Source organism: Brienomyrus brachyistius, chromosome 20 (assembly GCF_023856365.1).
Source record: "Brienomyrus brachyistius isolate T26 chromosome 20, BBRACH_0.4, whole genome shotgun sequence".
Classification (NCBI taxonomy): domain Eukaryota; kingdom Metazoa; phylum Chordata; class Actinopteri; order Osteoglossiformes; family Mormyridae; genus Brienomyrus; species Brienomyrus brachyistius.
This window is the reverse complement of record NC_064552.1, coordinates 15,687,385-15,706,442: the sequence shown is the minus strand read 5'-3', so window position 1 is coordinate 15,706,442 and position 19,058 is coordinate 15,687,385.

Below are 19,058 nucleotides of genomic sequence, written 5' to 3'. Positions count from 1 at the left end.
GTGTCTCTTCAGCTGATCTTTGTCCTTCAAACAGACAAGAGGCTGAACCCTCAGGTTCAGTGTACCTAAAATGGCATGGTCCGGTAAAAAAAATCTGTTCACTCCACCTCTTGCAAGGGGTTGCGAGACAGCGCATCTGGAATACTGTTCACCCTTCTTCGTTTCTGCACAATAGTGAAGTTAAACTCCTGGAGTCGCAGACACCATCTCGCTAAGCGACTTGTTGGGTCAAGCCAAGACAGCCACTGGAGGCTGTTATGGTCAGAATACACTAACGCGTGACCCCTCCACATAAGGTCGATAATGTTCCAGTGCCCACACAACAGCCAAACACTCCTTCTCCAAGGTCAATTATTTCCTTTCTGCTGCATGTGGCTTGCAAAAGCCGCTGCAACTTCTCTACCGTCTTGGTCATGTTGCATAAGCGCTGCTCCAAGACCAGTATTACATGCATCAGCATTAAGAAAGAACGGCTGACCGAAATCCAGAAAAACCAGCACAGGGAAAGAAGGAAACCGAGACTTAAATTCTCCAAATGCCCCTTGCCAAGATTCATCCCACTCAAAGTCAACCCCATTCTTAGTCAGGGCAATCAAGGGCTGCCAAACTAGCGAACTGGCTGATAAACCGCCTGTAGTAACCAGCTAAGCCAAGAAACTGCTGAACATGGCTAACTGAAGTAGGGGTGGGAAAATCTATTATGGCCTTCACCTTTTCAGGGTTTGAACACAACCCATCCTGCGACACCCTGTACCCCAAGAAAACCAGATTGTCCCTCAAAAACTGGCATTTCTCTGCTTTGAGTTGGAGTCCTGCCCCACGCAAGTAAGCAAACACCTCCCAAAGATGTTCTTTCAGTGATGGAGAGACCACCACAATGTTGTCGATGTAGACTGCACAAATCATATATACCAGGCCAGCCAAAACAGACTGCATCAGCCTCTGAAAGGTCACTGGTGCATTGCAGAGGCCAAAAGGCAAGACTTTAAACTGGTATACCCCACAGTGTGAGACGAAAACAGTCTTGGCACGGGAGCCAGGGGCCACTGCCACCTGCCAGTACCCTCTGGACAGGTCAAGGGTTGAAATAGACTTGCCCCTCACAAGGAACTCATCAATTCTGGGAAGTGGGAAAGAATCCTTGACAGTAATGTTATTCAGCCTTCAGTAACCCACACAAAAGCGTGGTTCACCATCAGGTTTCTTCACAATCACCACTGGTGATGGCCAGGAACTAGAGCAAGGCTCAATGACATCATCCTTCACCATTTTCTCAATCTGTTGCTCAATAACCGCTCGCTTCGCTGGTGATGCCCGATATGGTGGGAGATTGATAGGCTTTTCATCAGTCGTCTCATTGACATGTTCTACTAGATCAGTACATCCAAGCTGACCTGAGAACAGGTCAGCAAACTCCTGCACAAGACCCACAATCTCATCTCTACTGGCACAGGTAGGTTTTCACCTAACATTTCTGGGAGGGAAAACTTTGAAGACAGGGTCACAATTACAGACCCTTCTAACGTCTCAGCACTAATTACATCTTCCACTCCCACAGCTGATGCTTCCTCCACTGCGCTAGGTATATGAGCCCTGTTACCAAAAATGCCTGAGCACGATGGCATGCAATGGCGTAGTCAAGTCAACCTGCAAGTCGATTGAATCATTCAAGCAGCTGTGTAACATGGAAACCTCCAGCTGTAACGCCTGTAGTCTAGCATCCAGTGAGTCAGTCAGGCCTTGCTTACCCATCAGTCTTGGGATGAGTCCCAGAGACCTTTGGAGCATCCAGAAGTTTGTCCATAATTACAGTACTAAGACAGTCAAAGGTAAATCCGTGCAATTTAAAACAGACTAACCAAATCCCAGCAACACAGCCAAGCTGAACAATGTCATGTTTATAATAATTATAGAGCCACGTGTTAATGACTTTTTAAGGTCATTTTTGAACCTATTTAGTGCTGGTCCAGTTTCACCATTTTGGACATCTAAATCTACCCAGGTCAGTCCAAACTGGGGGTTGAGCATGGTGGCAAGGAAGTAGATCTGATGGCTAAACGGCTCCTCTGGATCCTCTTCATCCATGCAGATCCGCCTGAAAATTCCAGAGAACAGTTTTTCTAAGGATCTTTTCAGTTCCCTGACTATAGTTATGACCTGGGGCATTTGCAGTTTCACCTTTAAGATGACTCTTCAAGTCCAGAATGGTGGGAACCACCATGCTTATACTTACCTGATGATCACCTTCTGTAAGGTATGTTGCCTCAGAAAAAGGCTCAAAGCACAATGGTCTTTCAGCTGAGCCCATTCTCGGGCTGAAAACACTAAATACTCTGTATCGCTGCACATTTCGGTGAAGGCTCGGTAGTCAAGTGTGATGAGAGCCTTTAACTATCTGTATGCGCCTCAAACAAGTCTTTGTGGTTACTACTGCTGTGCAGCTATTGCCTTTACCTCTTTCATCCCATCATTGATGAGTTGCAACAAGTGGGCAAAGCAAGAGAGACGTTCACCCGTTGAACATGGATCAGAATCTTCTGCATCCTCCCACATCGTTTCATCATCGAGGTCATCGCTGCTGTCACCTTTAGGCTGCTCTACTTCTAACATCCTGACTTTAAAAGGTCCGCTTCTTACTGGACATGTTATGTGTCAGAATGTATCTTATTTTATGGCTAATGACATACTCCTCAATGTTGTCAAATGCTGAGGTGATTCATTCGCCATGGTGCTTCCCTGTGAAACACCTACAGTCTAGCAAAAGGACTGTAAACTGTAAGAGTCCTTGTTCTTGCAGGCAACATGAGCGGTACCTCCCAGGAAAGACCAAAACCTCCGGTCAGACCAGAGGTCTGTTAGTGCTACATTTAGCTGGACTTCCAGGGCTTTGATTATGTTACCCTTAACTTTAGTGACAAGGTTTGATATCAACTTCCCTGTCAAGGTGGTCCTAGACACAGGAGTGTATTTGTCATCAGGGACATTCAGGAAGTATCGAAAATGTGGACTCTCAATGATAGACAGGGGGAGAGAGCATCCAACTATAAGGTCCTGGAGGATGGACTGGGTGATGGCCTATTGCCTGGCTGAAGTTGGGGAATACAAGTGGACGCTTGGAGCAAACAATGATATTTGAGGCTGTGTGGGATCGGCCATTGTCAGTGACGCTGCAGATCCTGCTTTGTACTCCAAGTACCTACAAAATAGGAAGAAAAGGAATCTGTAAATCTACTGCGAATGAAACAGCTTATTATATTTATTTATTGTACTCAGTCCAATGTGGCCCCCACACTACAGACTAGGTATCTAAGATTTTAATGAACACAATAGAAAAATGAAAGTTGTGATTTGGTTTCAAGACTTAACATTTGGACATTTAAGAACAGTGATTACGTGGCAAACATTTCTGTTCTTGAAATTGTTCGAATCCCCTGCTTATTGACAACATACCTGTAAGGCTGCCAGTTTAGCCCTCCACCTTCTGAATTCCCATAGGTCTCTGGTTTATAACTGTAAACTTTCATTAAGCCTTGTCCCGTCTCAGAAGACAACCTGCAGTAATTGTTATTTGCCACACATGCCGACCAGATTTCAAAAAGTATGGTAACCAACAAAAATACAAAACTTCACTCAAATTATATTTAACGAAACCTAGCTTCCTTCCTTTATGAGGCGGTAGCTGTCTCCTTCGTCCTTTGCACTACTTTCGCACTTCACCATTGTCTTCTCTTTGCAGGTCAGGGAGCATATAACAGCCAGCTCCTTCAGCAGGGCAAACCTGGCCCTCAGTAAAAAGGAGTACAGCTGGTTTCTCCAATTTGCAAATCTACGGTGTCAGCTCCCTGGCTTCATGTCATCCACCAAAGACATTTTTCTTCACGTAGTCGGGACTGGAGGTTAAGAAGCTAAATGACACGGTAATGGAGATGGCCATCAAGTGAGGTATGCCGTGGCCATTCAGCATCTCCCAAATCAGAACCGTCGTCTCGATGTGTGTACGTAAAAATTGGATAAGATCCTAAAGTCTTTCACTTTAGAAATTGTCTCAGCCATGATCAATTTCTCGTTCTTGTTTACAGATAAAAGAAGAACCTACCAGAGGACCAGTGGCGGCTGGTGACCCAGATGTGTCTCAGTGTGGAGACCGCTGACCGTTTTTAAGTCACGGAACCCAAGTTCACCGAGGTCCACAGGAGCCGATTGTGTCTCCAGCAGGTCCTGGACCTTAGCAAGGTTCCACGGCATACTAGTGTTCAGCGGTCTCTGGAGAGTGAACAGGGCAGCCTGACTGCCACCTGAAGGCACAAGTGGTGCCGAAGTTAGTGCTCCTGAGAGTGGCGAGGATTGGGGTGAGACTAGTGGGGTGCTGCAGGTGACAGAGAAGGTAATGTGTCATGTGGAGGAAAACAGAAGTCAATTACTTCAGCAAGTGAACAGTGATGCAACCCAGGGCCACAGTTGTAGACAGGCCTATCTGGATTCATCTGTGCATCCACCCACTTACGTGTCCACAGTCATCCCTTTGGTTAGGGCTTAGATGTTCCCAATTACCACTTAGTTTGGATTTTTTATTTACCCCTTTTAATTTTTAAATCCTTTTCTTTTCCAGGGAACGGTGGCACTAAGGACAGGAAGGGAAAGGTATGTGGAGGACGGACAGGAGGCACACTTTTACAGTACTTGTTTTTGTTTAGAGAAATTAATATGCAGTGTTTTCCTAATGCCGGACTGATTGTCGATCTGGCTGGTGCGTAGTTTCTCTGGGTTTAAGTTGACCTCCTGTGTAGTATTTTCTTAGTAGTCATACTTTATGTACCAATATGTGTGTGTAACAGGTGGGTGTCCTGAAAGCAAAAGGTCTGGTCCCTGGAAGCTTCAGTAAAGTCGTCAATGTCAACAGCACTGACTTGGAGCTGAAAGAGTTCTAGATTGGGAATTCGACAGGACACCTGAAGATCTCTTTATAGAACACACAAAGAATACAGGTGGAACCTATGAAGTCCTACAGGTTTACAATCTTGTCAACTAAGGAACGGGATGGATGCATACATCTCTCGGGGACTCCATCCATTACTATAAGAGAAATTGATGGACTGGAAGTCGCTGAATGCAGTGAAGTCGGTGAGGCGACTTCTGAATGGTCAGGAACTATAACTGGGATACAGGTGCTGTGCAAACATCAGTGTTCGAAATGCCATACACCGCAAAATGAATTTAAGGCCAAATCATCAGTGCACAGATGTATTGGCTGTAAACTGACGCAAAAGTGTTCTTTGTAAAACACAACATATACTGAGTCAGTTACAAGAGATGGCAGAGATCACACTGAGCATTACCAATTCTGCAATTTTTTGTTATTTAAGTGAGCAGGGTATGTGCTCTCTCTTAAATTATGTAGAGAATATGGAGAAGCACTTCATCAATGTAGGTGAGTTTTCTGACGCTGGTGATAATGACGATGTGGGTAGTTTAAATGCAGCTGAGTAGGGGTGTTTTGTGATTTTTTTTGTGTGTGTTTTCAAGAGTGTTTTTGTATATAGCATTATTAAAACCATTTTCTGAGTGTTTGTTGTAAATAAGCATTTTGCGTGTGACGTCGGTGTTCCATATTGGCATATGCTGAACTAATAGATTGAATCGTTTAGTAAGTGCAATTTGTGAAACATAACCATGTCAATGGTGATTTCCTAGTACGGTACATGTTGAACAGAAAAATCCTGATAAACTGACATTTATAAAGCACACGCCCATAGTGTCTAGCATACGTTACAGAATGGAGTGCTTTATTAGGGCTCAACTGGAAAAACGTTACACACGTCACTCCCTTCATATGCCTCCCCAAACACTGGTTCCCCTCTGGTCCCACCTGTTCCGGAAGGTCTTCCACTGCCCCATAAACACCGCTCACGCGACAACTACAGCTATCAATAACACTCATGCTGTCTATTGACAAGGACAGACAAGTACGCTGACCGAGAGAAGATAAATTAATTTTAAAAAATGAAACAACCACCCATGTAACCACACTGGCACACAAACGCTCAAATATACTTAAAAATAATCCAGTCAACCGCTTCAACAGGCGCACAACATAACACAAGTCCACACAGCATCTACAGCACTTCCACACAGTGCAGCAATCTCTTATATTACGGTTGACTGCCGTTAGGGTACACATAAAGCAATTAGTGGGAACAGTGACACTGAAGACAGGAAGGATCCAGGACAGTACCACACACCAAGCAGCGACGACACCAAGTAGTAAGTATTTGCCCTTAAACAGACCTTTCATTAGGTTCTGTAATTATATTTCCCCTTTTATTTCCTTTCAGGGTCTTCGGACTGTCACCCCCAACAGATCTGACTTTTCATGGCGACTTCTTGCGGTATCGGCACCAACTCCTGGGGCCTCCCGGAGGCACCTCCCAGTGCTTAAGACCCCCCAGTGTCAATCCATTGCCATCCAGTACCAAGCACGTCCCTCATAAAATCAATTTCTCCATCAGTGTATCCCACATCCTTCCTCTGAGGAGGCTTGGAGGAAATGAGGGTAGCACACTGGGGAATTCAATTATATTTTAGGGGTTTTACAACCCTCTTTAAATTTTAATTATAACTTTACCATCCCCTAGGGTTAATAACCCTTAGGTTAGGGCGTAGGCCTGAATAGGCCTTACGGTTAAGGCCCCAAGTTAGGTTTAAAATTAGGCTTCAGGGGGTTAAGGTTAGGGCTCGGGGGAGATCTAGGGTTTAGAGTTAGGGGACAGGACAAAATAGCCAGTGGAGAATGCCTGCTGGCCTAATAAGCCTGTTTCCCCCATCCACACACCAGACCCCAAGTAGGCCCCGAAATCCAATCCACAGCCATCAGTCCCTCTAAAAAGTAATGCCAGTCCTCACTGTACACTCCTTGCTCAGATAAATATTGTATCTCTCTAATTGCATGTTTATTTCTTTCCTTTCTAGGTTTAGTTAGCCATGAAGACATTATCATCCACAAGGCAAGTATAATTTGTCCAAGCCTTAATGTATAATTTTCTTCTTTTTCCTTTTTAGGTCTCTTCCCAAAGCCAGTGGAGAATGTCTGCTGGCATTTATATTGTGAAGTACAAATGAACTACATTGTGCACATAGATTTCCCTGTCCAATATGCAAGCCCATGTAACTACATTTCGGAGTCAAATTCTCCTTCATCAGGCTGGGACTTGCATTTCCTCATATAAAAATATTCTAGCACCCCCTTGATCTACCATATGAATCTCTCCCGCAAATCACATTAGATATTGAGCACCTTCCATCCTTTCTCAACCAAGCTTGCAAGCAGACTGATTCTGTGCACGTTCCCCTCTTATATAGTAATGCTTAGCTCCGCCCAGAAATGTGGCTCATATCCGAGAATAGGGCTTAATAAATACCAGGGGCCCTCAAAGCAGCCAAGGAACATTCAGATATACCCCTCGGAGGCACTGAATAGTAAGGCTTAGATTATCTGCTCCCCAAAGCCAAGGCCAGAACCATCTAAAATAACTGTAAAATAAATAAATAATGCTAATAAAGACTCATGAAGTGATGTGGTCTTTTATTTTTTCTGGAGCTGTATATGCACATGTAAATTAATACTCAGTTTGGTCACAATGATTTAGTAATCAGTTTGGTCACAATCATTTATAATATTTTAATACATGCACTTCCTCCATTATATATTATCTTTATTATTTTTAAGTATAAATATAATAATTAAAAAATTATTTGAGTAATTGCGCAGGAATTTCTTGTGGTCACCTCCACCATGAACAAAGGAAATAATTTAAATCAACAAATCATGATGCATACAATTCGTTGTGGTTTATGACCAAAAATTAATCCAACATACAGTTATGGTCATTAAAATGCTGGGTCGCTAGACACATGCTGTCTTTACTCATTCACAATATAATAGAAGGGATTTCCTATAGTACATATTTATCAGAAATGTATTTGATAAAACATTACCTATAACAGATATTCAGTCAATATACATAGTGTCATTAATTACCATACTGTGTATAATTCTCATGAGTGGGCGGGGCCAAAGATAATTAACCGTAATTTTACAAGTTATATCATATTTACCAAAATACTGTCTGAAATTAAATTCTGCCCTGATTTTATCAGGTGAACTCCTTTTGACACACCACTTCCATGGACCTCTTTATATACAATATACTGCATGTTGTATTTTCTGAAATTAAATTCAATATGTAGAAATTGTTCCTCAGACAGTGACATATATACTTTGGACAGGAGAAAGTCAGGGGGCTTAAGTTTAATGTACTTTGTAAGTATATAAATTTATGTTAAGTTTGTAATTTTACATCAAAGTATATACATTGCAAAATGCAGTTTGGAACACTTGCAGAAACATTATAAAAGTACATAGTACACAGATATCTGATCACCAAAGTCTTGGCTACATGAAGATGACTAAATGGTGTAGTTGCAACATTCAGTTGGATAAAGAAATAAATAAGAAAAACCAAACTCATGACACTATTTCTGGCTCCTTTTATTGAATATGTAGCAACTTTCATGTGTATGAGCCATTGACACCTGGCCACCCCCCCCCCCCCACCCCCCCTTTATGGCGCTGATGGGGATGTATCTGGATTGCGTTTCACCGTTGCGTTGTTTATCTAATTTCCATGCAAATACATAAAGTTTGAATATATAAGGTGACATGATTTAGAGGAGGTCTTAGAGGAATGTCATACGAGGAAAGGTTACTTGAGCTAAATCTGTTCAGCCTCGCGCAAAGGAGATTAAGGGGGGACATGATCCAGGAATATAAGATTCTAACAGGTCTGGATGCTTACTTTAATATTAGTTTAAATACTAGAACTTGTGGCCATAAGTGGAAATTAGCAGGAGAACATTTTAAAATGAATTTGCAAAACCACTTCTTTACACAGCGCGTAGTTAGAGTATGGAATAGTCTTCCTGTTAGTGTAGCACAAGCTAAAACCCTGGGTTCCTTCAAATCAGAGCTAGATAAGATTTTAACAACTCTGAGCTATTAGTTAAGTTCTCCCAAAACGAGCTTGATGGGTCGAATGGCCTCCTCTCGTTTGTAAATTTCTTATGTTCTTATGTAATTTTCCCTGCAATCTGATGGATGTTCAAACAGAAACACATTTGCACTGTTTTAATGCTAATGGAAATTGTCTCTTGTGTTTGGATGCTATTTAAGATATTTTTTGTTAGTATATGAAATTAAATTCTAGTATGGACCATAAGAGACCAGTAATGGGAAAATGTGGCCGAGTTTCAGCGGACAGCACTTATTGCGTTCGCGAAAACAGGAAAGGGGGAAAACAAATAAAGATCAAGGTCTTTATTTGGCTTCAGTTGTCTTTCTAAATGGCTTATATCCAGTCAGAACTAAGCAAACTGTTAAACTTCTTATTTGAAAGACATGAAAAATCAATTCTTGTGTGTTTTTTCAGGCAATCCGTGTAGTGTCAAACTGTAACCAGCACCAGTATTGTAAACATAAATGCTGCAGCAAATGTCCAGCAGGTAGACATTTGTATTTCCTATACGGTGCCTTTAGGTACATTTCAGCGTGGCTCTGAAGCCTAAGCAACAAGGTCCTGACCACGTTTCACCAAAACTTCATGTTTCATCAGGTTGTTTTTCCTAAATAAGATGTTTTTAAATTTACAGCAAATGGCTAAACAAGAAAGAGAAACATTGTGTTTAACTCGGATCTTTCAGCAACCTACACTATATGGACAAAAATATTGGCACACACCTCTGAATCACTTAATTTAGGTGTTTCATTAAGACCCATTGCCATAGGTGTATAATGTTATATCCATGGGCATTTCGGATTGTCTGGATAATGAGTACAACTCTGACTCCGACTGAACGCTACACAACTTTTAATGGGGGAATGACTATACATTGCAGTCTAGTAGCACACTACAACAGTGCATGCATACACCCTATAATTACTTTCGTGTTCCTTACTACAGTAGTAATGCTTGAACAAAATACACAATGCACATCCAGTAAGGAGCAGCACAGCCCCCGGGGCGGCGTGACGAGAAAGCGGGGCAGCGACACGAGGCCAGTAAGGAGCAGCACAGCCCCCGGGGCGGCGTGACGAGAGAGCGGGGCAGCGGCACGAGGCCAGTAAGGAGCAGCACAGCCCCCCAGGGCGGCGTGACGAGAGCGAGGGGCAGCGACACGAGGCCAGTAAGGAGCAGCACAGCCCCCGGGGCGGCGTGACGAGAGCGAGGGGCAGCGACACGAGGCCAGTAAGGAGCAGCACAGCCCCCCAGGGCGGCGTGACGAGAGCGCGGGGCAGCGACACGAGGCCAGTAAGGAGCAGCACAGCCCCCCGGGGCGACGAGACGAGAGCGAGGGGCAGCGGCACGAGGGCAGTAAGGAGCAGCACAGCCCCCCGGGGCGGCGTGACGGGAGAGCGGGGCAGCGGCACGAGGGCAGTAAGCAAACGGCCACCCAGTCACTGCTGATAGATGGAATCAGTTGCCTCACTGAGAAAGGAATGAAGTTTAGGGCAAAAAAGTAAAGTTAATAATCATTTTATGTAGGTAATAGCCATAAATGCTGTGACAGGTTGAGGTTTTTTCCTGTGTTAAATCTTGTTTATATATTTTTTAAATCCATCCATGTTAAGTCATAATAATAAATAATAATAATACATGTTATTTATAGGAACCTTTCTTGACACTCAAGGACACCGTACAGTAAATGCAAAAGTACAATATAAATAATAAAACCATAAGAATACAGAAAATACATAGAAGAATATAAAACATCGGTTAAAATTAGACAAAGCAACTGAATTCACAGAGCGAAAGGAAGCTTGAACAGATGGGTTTGAAGTTTCGATTTGAAAAGTGTGAGTGAGTCAATGTTTCTGAACTCAGATGGTAATGAGTTCTAGAGCCGAGGAGCTGAGCAAATGAAAGCTTCGCTCCCCATGGAGGGTGAGGGGGTAGTGAAATGGGTGGCGGACGAGGATCTGAGGGGGCGAGAGGGAATGGCAACTTGTAGGAGGTCGGACAGATATCGATGGGCAAGGTTGTGGATAGCCATGTTAACAGCAAGATCTTAACGTCGATATTGATTTTTTATTGTGAAAGAATGCAAATGACTGCTAATTACAGACTTGCATAAAACGAAGTGTCCCGTTAAAATGGAGTAATCATGGCATTTACAAATATCGTGCATAGATCCACTTCTTAATTCTGAACCTCTTTTATTTAGTAATCTGTGTTTGTCTCCACCTAGTGGCATCCCTGAATAGTACACTGAATAGTTTCCGGAAGGATCGCTTGTTCTGTGAGTTGACGTGCCCAGTGGATGTAAGAAATATGGCAGCAGCTTAATATAAAGACATTATAACTGACTACAGTCACTGTACAGAATGTTAATCTGCAATAGATAATGAATTCAATGGTGGATTGTTAATGTATATCTGTGTATATTCTTACATATATTATTAATGAAAATGCATGTAGATAAATTTAGTGACTTTTTCCAGTCGGGGGTGGGAGGATGCTATGGATTCAGTATCTATGTATCAATTTCTCTGGATCAGGCACATGGAGGGTGGGTGGGGGAGGGGGTTAGCAAAGCTGCCTGGGGACCTGCCCCTTCTGTCCGACGGGGGCGTAGCCAGACCTTTTACAGTGGGGGGCAGGGTAATAAGGGTGCCTGGGCACCTGCCCTTCTGTCCAAACGGGGGCATAAGCAAACATTTTGCACTGGGGTGGGGGAAGTAATTATTTAATAATATACATTTCATTATTTAATTAAATAAATAAATAAATAATAATTTCATTTACTTTAATCCACTGAACCAGGACAGTAACTGGATATAATTATATTCTCCAGTTATATGATTATACACATTGATTCAGTGTCATTTGTGTTAGTTATGTTCAGCTGCAGTAATAAAGTGAATTTAACTTAATCCAGCAGACTGTGGTTTCATTATGTTACTCAGTTATGCCTTGGGTGACGCTGAAGCAGGACATTAATAGGACAGAACAGAAAGCCCTTATTGTCATTGTACTGGGAGGAAATACAGTAAATAGGCATAAATATATAAGATGTACATATACAGGGGAGGGGGAAAGCGCCCCCCCCCCCCCCCCCCACACACACTCATCGGGATAACAGTTAGTTACATTTTAGTCAGAGAGAAAAACTATTAAATTATATTTTTCATGTTTATTCAGCTCCCTTAACATACATTTCAGAGTAAAAAGGATTATAAAGGATAAAAAGTAGAGATTTTACCTATTTGCCAGGAGAACCAGCGACACTGAGCTGTTTGGATTAACCCAAAACCCTGGATAGAGGGACTCAGTGAATGAGGGGGTGAAGCTGTACAGGGGGGTCAGTCCATCAGAGGAGACTCTGTAGAAGGACAGAGCACCAGCCCCCAGTCCAGATACACTCCTACTCTGCGGGAGTTTGAGGGCTCTGTGGGTATGTCAGTATGTTTATTATTGTGACAGACAGAGTAACTGTCAGGATAACAGTAAGTCTCCATGACTTGCCATTGGCTCCAAGCCAACAGTCAGCACTCCATCCTTTCCTCCTGATTCCTTTATAAGTCTATCCTATCAGGGCTCCATTTCCACTCCACTCCACTGCACTCAGCCTCGCAGTAACAGCGACCAGTCAGACTCTGCACAGAACTTGGCTCCAGCTGTAAAATCTCTCTGGATGATCAGGATATGGCTGCTCCTTTGCCCTCCATGGCCCCTGTGTCACCTTCCTGTTCCCCCCTGACAGAGACAGGTAACTGTTTGCTGTGTTGGGGTCCAGCGTCAGCTGGCAGGGGTCTGTAGGCAAGTGGAAGAGCGATTAATCCCATGGCGAAACCCAGCATCTCCATCATTATCACTGTCACACCTCACACACTCACTAACACTGAACTCGCTCCAATACACACATTTTATTCCCAATATACTCATATATATACTTTGTAAAAATACTAAGAAACCATGGACATAATGATTTGCCATCAACAGCAAGAACACTCATCGGAAGTGTCCAACACATTGACATAGAAAACAAGTCTAGCATGAAATATTGGTTTTCAAGAAAGATTAGCAGAACACATCTCACAGACAACTGCCCTACCTGATGACCAGTGAACCATAGAGATATCACTTAACATTGATGGCTTACCACTAGTTGCAAATGTTTAAGGCCAATCCTTTGTGCAGTGCATTTTACCAGCTGTTTACCCTCAGTTGTATACCTGTGTAATACAATTTTTACCTCAATATAATTTTTTAAACTGTATCTGTAGCAAAATGTATACCTGTGTAATACATTTTTAAAACTTACATTTTGTTTGTTTAAAAAGACTATTTCAAAGATATCCGTGTGTGTGTGTGTGTGTGTGTATATATATATATATATATATATAATATTTATTTATTTATTTTTAATATGTACGAGCTGTAGTCTTGGCAACAGGCATGCTTTTCACAAAATGAGTGGGGGGTAAGAGCAAGGATGCTGTATTTTATAGGTGGCTGGGGGTGGGGGTTTTATAGGTGGGTTTATTTCATGGGCTATATATATATACATTTTACAGTTTAAAAATACTACTGAAATTCAAAAAAATTCAGAGCTAGTTTAAAAATTGTATTACACATTCAATTACAACCATAACAGTTGTTGAGGTAGATTAGCGATGTCACATGCAGTAAAGTCCATGTAGTAGAAAGCATCTGATTAACATCGATAGGATGCTTATTACGAAATTTAAAGGCAACCACGTCTACAATTAAAGCATAAAATACAAAAATGTGATTACAGTCAAATTCATTGTCAGGATACAAGACAAACACGCTCGTATGAGACTTTCAGGGGATTGCTCTTCTCTCAGCTGAGTAAGTAAAACATTTCCCCAGTGATAACTATCCCCGACTTCTGTGATCTCAAATATCAGTCTATGAAAGCAGCAACATGTATAATCATCCCTTGGAACATCCTGACAATCACTTTTTTATGAATAGCATGCAACAATAGAAGATTAACTTTTTCTAAAACAACATTTAACATAAACCAGCGTAAGGCGCTGCCGATAGCGTTCCCCATCATGAGCTGCTTGTCTTCAGCCTCCCAATGAGTCACAAATTGTTCCAGGAGCGGTTTAAGTATGGGGTTGTCCTGTTCCAGTCGGTTGATTTCATGCATTCCATCGCGGGCCTCCCGTAGATCGTACATAAGAGCTTCCATGACCCCCTCCAACCTGTTGACAGGATGCCCAGGGTCGCTAGAACATAAATCAAAGCAGGGATCCGCCGATTGGTCCAGAGGTCACGTAGCGCAGAGTCAAAGTGGATGTAAAAGTAATTCCTCTCAGGCGGAAACAGGCAAGGATGCTGCCTTTCACTGGGGTGATTCACTTCGCAGCCGTAGCAGTTTTTCTGCTGATGCTTCCTGATGACTGAGGCTAAAAGGCCGACTATCATCGCTTTTATGCAGTTCAGCATCCCTCGCCCCAAAGCCGGTCTGCAGAGAAGCGTGCAGATCTCAGGCATCTGGACTTTTCCAGAGTCAGAGGCTGGTGATGGAGGAGGAGGGGTCGGAGGATGAGAGGCCTCATACTCCCCGCTTTTGTCATCGGAGGAGGAGATTACCATTCCTTCGTTGCTATAATCTGCAGCTGCAGCCATGATGGTGATGATGATGTTGAGAGGGTTGTAACAGTGTCCACTTTATATGCTGTAGGTCGAGGCTGAGATGTAGGGTGGGGCGGGGTCAGGGTGTGGTGATCCTTACAACGTAAGTTTGTTCAAGCCCTGCAGCTCCTTATGCGCCGGACTGTCCTTAAACAGCATGTGGAAGTAACCGGCCTTTTCTTCAATCATCCGCATCCAAATCATGTACAGTATTCTCATTCCGGATCAGATACATTTAAAGCGCTGACATATATTCACCCTTCTCTGCCCCAGCTCCCCGGTCACGTCCCACTTCATAACGGTGATCCGTTCTTTCCTATCGCTAGCATTTTTATAGTGAAAGCCCATAGCATCGATGTTCGACTGATATTTGGGTTCGGCAGTCAGTTTCATCACCGGTGCAGTGATAAAAATCAAGCTCTCCCATTGCACTACCGATAAACTTATCAGATGTGGGTCGTCTATCGGGGGGTCTGTGCAGTTTCCAGTAACCTGGAAGATGTGGAGTTCCTCCTCCTCATAGTCAAAGACGCAGTGAAGTATATCCCTGTCGGGCATCTGCCAGGTAGTCCTCAGGTCTTCTGATGGCGGGATCATAGGTACCCATCTACGTGTTGTATGAATCTTCTTGGAAGCCCCCGGAGGCTGTACACCATTCTCCTGAATCTAAGGCCGCGAGTTTGAATCTTTCCCTATGGTTGCGCCAGACATGATGGTATCTACAATCTTTGTATTACTGTTAGGCCTACTACGTTTAGGCTGCACACAAAGCTTGCTATATTATCCACAGCCAGTTGGGGGTGTGGCACTGCCGGTGTGTATCTATTTTCTTTTTGGGGTAGGCAAAGACAATATGTCTGAGTTTGATATATGCATGTTTAACTATTCTAAGGATTCTTTAATGAGAATACGTGTCAAGTTTTAGGTTACCTCCAATTACCTTGTTTCTTAATTATATGAAATGTCTATTTGGTGTACATCACTGTGTTGTCTTTTATCTTCTGTTTTGTAGTTATGCACAAATAGAGACCGGGGTATGTTGCACTTGACCGGGATGATCTCTGGGGGTGGTAAAAACCAGATGCATGGGAAAACTACTTGCCCCAACTTTACCCCCCAACTTCAAAAAAGCTTTTTATGCACTGAAAGATAAAATGTCAGTTTGATGTGTGGCCGGTGTTTATTTTCTAGATGTAATTATGCACGGACAGAGACCGGGGTACGTTAGTTTCAGTGTAGGATCAGGTGTTCTGGCTCACCCTCTCTCGCCTTGGCTGGGGCTCTGGGGGTGCTTACAGATCCTCCGGCTCCTGTTCGTCTGTCACCTGTGGGTCTCCCTCCTAGGACACCACCTTGTCGGTCGCCTCGGCTCATCAGTCGCCTGCGGATCCCCCCACTACTGCTCGTCAGTCGACTACGCCTTTCCTGGCTGTGGCTGCGCCGTTACCTGCTGCGGCTGCTCCTCACCTGCGCTGTGGTCTCCTCCACCTCCCACCTCGCATCTCCTAGTGCCCCCTCTGACTCCCTCCTCGCCTGCTTCGTCAGTCCCTTTGCCTACCTCCTTGTCCCCTGCGAGGTCCCCTTCAGCTCCGGCCTCACGGTCACCTGCAGCCCCTCCGGCTGCCACTCCTCACCTGTTACGGTTCTCTCGGGCTCCCCTCTGTCCGCCTTCCTCGGTGTTCCTCCCTTCTTCCTTCATCCGTCCTGTCTCTGCTCCTCGCTCCTCTGTGTTTCCCGTGTTCACTCTTGGCCCTTTCGTTCCTCTCGTTGGTGTTCCCTCGGTGTCTCCCTGTCTGATTTGTCTGTCTGCATTTCCTTTTCTCTGTCAGGTGTTGTCTTGGTTGCTTCCCCTGTGCCTGCCCTGCTTGTCCGGGATTCTGTCATGACCTGCTCGTATGATCCTTCTGTGTGCCACGCCCCCCTCGTTACCTCGTGTGAATTCCTGCTTGTATTCAGCTGTTTCCTGTTATTTCAGAGTAGTCCCATGTATGTAAGTCCGCGTTCAATTTGGTTTCCCCAGTTCCGTCATTGAAGTGCCTGCCGTGTTTTTCTCCGTTACTCATTTTTGCCAATAAACCCCGTGTTTAGGTCTCCTGTTTCCCAACCCTGATTCCATGCTTCCTGTTTGAATGACCGAACATTACAATAGAATAGAATACAATACAGTACAATATACAGGGATGGACATTACTGGCCCTCAAGTACGCATTCACCTTTTAAAACGATACGTGCGATGATCGATTTTGGTAACACTATAAATGCATACTTATGTGCATTTGCACTGATATGAAAAAATATAATACATTTTAATCTTTATATGCCTACTCTACTCCATTTGGGGTATAAAGGTTAAAATGAAAGTATTTATTTGTGATCTCCAAGCAAATGCACACATTTCTATACTGTTATGTCCATCCCTGAATATAGAACAGAATAGAATAAAATAATTCTTGAGTAAAATAGAATAGAATATAGATATCCTATATCATTCTATTCTATATTGTTATGTTTTGTTCTATTCTGTGACCCAGAAAGTTTTATGGAATGTTCTGACAGCTAGATGCCCCAGGCTTCAAACATTAGTATTAACTTAGTTCATGCCCACCACTGTTCCGGGTGATCGAGTACCCCGCAGAAATTAGGCCCCAGGACCTGTTTTCCACCTTTCCACTGATATTACTAATAATTAACTGGGGATGAATTAGGACCCGTTTCATTAAGGCAGATTTAAGGTAGTCTGGGCAATGTACATGAACGAACATAAAGCCTTTTAAACTTGGCTAAATTAAATCAAATCCGGGTAAGTAATGGGTCCCTGGTACTGCCAAATGACTTCCCGAACTGAAACACTGTTAACTCGTGTGTGACGTCATTCCGACTTTCAGCCATCCATCACCGTAACCGCTTAATCCCATTTAGGGTCGCGGTGGGGGGATCCCACAGGCGCAGACCAGTCGTTAACACACCGCTGGGGGAGGAAACCAGAGTCCCGGCAGAAACCCAACCTGGGACCTAACCCAGACCGAAACCTTGCTGTGAGGCAGCAGCATTAACCACTGCACCACCGTGCAATCCTTAGTTCCGACAATGGGCTTTGTCTCACAATCTGGACATTAAATATAATTACCCCTGGCCAATCATGTTTCTCATTGAAAGTACTATTCTGTTCTTGTGACAAAATATGACTTTTGGAAGAAGTCAATAATGATCAACACATAGATGGAATATGCGGAGCCCCTAAGAGGTCAGGGTGGGGAAATATTTTTGAAAAACTTTTGCAATCCCACTATACTTGCCCACTTGCTATTTGCTGCAATATGACAGCAAGGATAAACCTAAATAATGTTTATATGTGCACATCACGTTCAATAGCCCAGCTGTCTTGTTTACAGTTACTGGTGGTGAATTAACACAGTGCCATTATTAATAAATATGTATAAAAACACATAGGCCTATATGAAAGTAACATGGAGTGCATCGTCCCCCATAGTTTAATGCTTAAAGCAAATTTAACTGGACATGTCTGCATCATTTGGATTTATACTTATTAGTCGATTAATACTTTGTACTTTAAACAGAAACAGTACAGTTATTATTAGTAACGGAAAACTATTGTGAGGGATCGCAAAAGTATTGCGAGGGAATGCAAAACTATTTCAACAAAATATTTTCTCAGCCTGACCTCTTAGGTCTCCGTAGTAATATACCATTAATCTTGAACATATACAGATGTGAAGAGGTTTCCAGAGCTATGGACATTTATTGTTTTGAGCTAAGCAAATTGAAAAGACACAGTTTACATACATACCACCTACTAGATGTACCTACTCAAGTATTTTGCACATGTGCAGTTAACGTTGACTGATTTTTTTGCGTCTAAAGGCGTGCAAATTTGATGTCTGTAGGTGTTAATATTTGACGTCTATAGGCATAACGTTTTAAGACGTGCTTGCCCCCTTGGCCTTCCATAGTCTGGAGCGTTTATGATTATACGTCCCAGAGAATATTAGATATTCATGATATCGACCAAATACATAAGCTTTCATAATACTTAATATTTATGATGTTAATTTTTCCTAGGACATATGCACGCACGGAATGACACACTATGACTGTAAATTACATGACAATGATGTAGGCTGAAACTCGACTTATTTCCTATTTTCTATAATCCTATAACAGCACACGATGGTTATGTGTTTTATAACTTAAATCTAACCCAGATGAAAATGGGGGGCAGCATGGTGGTGCAGTGCTTAGCACTCACACCTCTGGGACCTGGGTTCGAGTCTCCGCCTGGGTCGCATGTGTGTGGAGTTTGCATGTTCTCCCCATGTC